The sequence below is a fragment of the Microtus ochrogaster genome, chromosome 1, assembly GCF_000317375.1.
Source record: "Microtus ochrogaster isolate Prairie Vole_2 chromosome 1, MicOch1.0, whole genome shotgun sequence".
Lineage (NCBI taxonomy): Eukaryota > Metazoa > Chordata > Mammalia > Rodentia > Cricetidae > Microtus > Microtus ochrogaster.
Genome location: NC_022009.1, coordinates 62,377,209 through 62,380,928, shown reverse-complemented (window position 1 = coordinate 62,380,928; position 3,720 = coordinate 62,377,209). Strand labels below are relative to the sequence as shown.

Genomic DNA, 3,720 nt, shown 5'->3' with positions numbered 1-3,720 from the left:
AGAAGATGGAGTATAGATGGATAGATGATAGATAGATAGATAGATAGATAGATAGATAGATAGATAGATAGATAGATAGATAGATAGATAGATAGAAAGACAATGGAATATAGATAGATAAATCGCAAGCTATAAGGGAAAGCATACAGAATTTAAAGACAGTATTGACTGATAATGAGAGAAAAACATAAAGTTCCTTACAAAATAGTTTGTCTACATTTTAAAGTTTAGAATGTTTTGGTTTCTTAAGATTTTGGCTTTGTTTTCTAAATCGGTACATGACTCTGCACAAATAAAATGAAAAGCCAGTATCCATAATATCTGCAGGTAGCAGACACCTGCAACATTTTTGTTCACTGGCCACACTGTCTGTGGAATACTAGCATACGTGCTCACATAGACGAGGAGCTCCTGGAGTCAGCCTATGCACATTCCAATACAGCACACAATCTAGGCTCTGAACAGTTTGTTATTAAAAGGAGCAAGAAAGTGGCAAGTGACCTCAAAAGATATTAGGATGCCAATCTGAAAAGATGCACATTGTCCAAAAATAGTCCAAATTAAGCACCAATAACAGCGAGTCTTTTTTTTTTTCTGAGACAGGGTTTCTCTGTGTAACAGCCTTGGCTGTCCTGCAACTCATTCTGTAGACCAGGCTGGTCCCAAACTCACAGAGCTCTGCCTGCCTCTACCTCCCGAGTGCTGGTATTAAAGATGTGTACCACCATTGCCCAGCAGCAGTGAGTCTTTTAACAAAAAGGATATTCAAAATATACAAACAAAACCTTGCCAGTCACCCTAACAGTATGATTGGTGTGAAAACTAGGAGGTAACGGAGAAAGCACACATACATCTCGGGTTTTCCCTGTGATGTCAACTCTGTTTTAAGGTGGCAAACTAGACAATCAGGAGTAGGAGTACATAGACTTAATTAATCCTTATAATTCATTAATTAGTTAATGAATCCAGGTAATCTGCTGTATGCTTCCTGATATAAACAAATGATAATATCAATGATGCAAGCTGTTAAACCAACAAATCCAAAGCCCAGGCCAGGTCTAGGATGTAGTCATGCCTTTATGGACAATGGAAGGAAAGAAGAACAATGTTAGGACCACCAAGGATATACAAACAGCAGAACTGCGAGGGAAAAATGGAGTGAGAAAAATAGCAGGAGAGAGATATCCTGAGAGAGAGAGTCTGAGAAGAGGAACGCTTACTAGATTAAAGTAAACAATTCCGTCAATCAACAGCATACACGGACCTTCTGTTCATAACAATCCTAAGAGCTCTATCAGAATTATAACATCAGCTTAGTATTTTTTTTTCAGATTAAATGTTTTATTTAGTAAAGAGAATAAATTCGTACAGTGTTCGTAATTCAGAAATGGAATTGAAAATGTGTTATATATTTACCTGAAATGATCAAAGCTCACTCAGGATAGTGTTTTGGATAATATAGTTTTCTTAAGATACAGCTTAGTATTTTTAAAGTGTACTACCAAAATAGTGTTTCAAAAGTCTTAACTTTTCAAACATCCTGTCTATATATTTTTTTCTTAAGAGCCGGGCGGTGGTGGCGCACGCCTTTAATCCCAGCACCCGGGAGGCAGAGGCAGGCGGATCTCTGTGAGTTCGAGACCAGCCTGGTCTACAAGAGCTAGTTCCAGGACAGGCTCCAAAGCCACAGAGAAACCCTGTCTCGAAAAACCAAAAAGAAAAATATATTATCCAAAATTTGTTTCAAACACTCCAAAATAGGTAGAGAAGAAAGACAAAACGAAACTGGTCTTTTGTCATGATTGTGGAAGCTGAACATAGTGGTGCTTTTAAATTCACCGCTTTCTGATTTGTGCCTATTTGAAGCATTCCACAATAAAAATCTATTAACACTGCCAAGAACGAGTGTTTAATTTGCTGTCTCATTTCTCTGTGAGATCAGAATTCTGTATTTGAATATTAACTAAGAGCTGCACTAAGAATACACTCCTCAGCAGTTTTGAGTGGGATTGGTTTGTGAATAAAGCCCCGACTCTCATATCTTCATAAACTGAAAATGCTTTTCCCACGTCCATTTTCCTCTATAGCTTCTTTCCTATTCATACTGGCACATGGACTCACTCTGAGGCCCGTGAGCCAGTCCTGTAGCAAACCCTGCTGCTTGCCCACAAGTGCTGATGCCTCACTGAAAAACAAAGTACCTGCTGGGAACAGGGACGTGGAGCTGAAAGGAAGACCCCATCTTTACCTGCACTATGCCATCCTCTGTTTGCAAAAGATGTTGAAAGGTAATAGATGAGGGAGGACAGACCTCAGGAACAGCAATGAGCATGAGCTGCCATTCCTACAAACCACTGCAGTGACTGGGAGTGCGCTGTCTTCAGTAACCAAGGGGGGCAAGCCATTTCTGCTACAAATTCCAGTATGTGTATCTGAAATCCTGATCCCTGCCTGATCCCAGAGGCAGAAGACTGCCATGTGTTCTGAGACTCATTCCTTCTCTTGATTACAAGGTTGTGGTCTAGCTCCGAGGGAATGCCGTGAGCACATAGCACTCCTCGGGGGATGACAAAGCAAGGGAGCCTTCCCTTCTTCCCTTCTTCCTTCTCTTGTGTAGCGTAAGACACATTATTGTCCCGTAGTGTTATCACTGTCAAATACGCTGATAAAAGGGGGCGTGGACCATTTAGATAACTCAGTCAGTAAAACGAAAGCATGGAGAACAAAGTTCTTTTCCTAGCACCCCAACATAAACAGGCTGACATGGTGGCACGCATCTGAAATCCACGAAAAGACGATCCCTGGGCTGGGCTCACTGGCACCAACTGGCCTAGCCAACTCAGTAAGTTTCAGGCCAAAGAGAAACCCTGCCTCAAAATTTAAAAAAAAAAAGGTAGACAACCTCCAGAGAATGATAGCCAAGGTTTCCTCTGTTCTCCTCATATAGTTACACACACAAACACTTCCCCCCACACACACTCATAGCCCTCACATGCACACCTAGTAGGAGAAAGGGAAACAAGTTCTCAAAAAGCAGAAACTGCATTGTTTCCATAAACATCAAAGCCCTCCTGCCAGCCATCAAACTTCTCTACTTTTCATACAAATTAATAATAGTGGGTGGAGCTTTGGTCAGCATCCCATGTTCTAGTCCCCTGCCCATATCTGGATTAGTTTCAAAGATTTTAGGGACAAAAAGATGGCTCAGTGTAAGATGCCAGGGATAACTAACACACACACACACACACACACACACACACACACACACACACACACACAAGAATTTTAAATATTTTAGATGGTATGTGCAGAAAGAAAAAAAATGTCATATTAAAGAAGGTCATCTCTTCGGTTGACAAGATTAGCAATAATGGCAGGATTATAAAGTGGGAAATATCCAGGAAATGTAAATTTGTGGCAGTGCTACAGTATATAAGTCCATGACCATCTACAACACTTGGTGAAATGGCACCCAAGTGCATGATAATATGCTCTTTGCATCTGGCTGGGCTTCCAGAAGGTAAGTTTGGAGGGTTCTATAGGGCAGTCCACCCAATGACTGACTGGCAGTTGCCATCAGCATGAAGTGGAGTTATCTGAGGCTGTTGCCTGAGGTTGAGTAGATCTAGAAGGTCCCTCCTAAGAACACTTGCTAGCTACTTTCCAAAGGAACTGGAAACTTCAATTTTTTTGAACAGTTCTTCTCTGAGAGAGAGAGAG

The 3,720-nt window shown here is 41.0% G+C and overlaps 1 protein-coding gene across 4 annotated transcripts in view; it reads right to left on the bottom strand.

Moving 5' to 3' along the window:
- The window catches only part of Mecom (MDS1 and EVI1 complex locus), a 273,629-nt gene that overhangs the window by 37,774 nt on the left and 232,135 nt on the right, over positions 1-3,720 (bottom strand). The gene's annotated exons all lie outside the window — the stretch shown is intronic.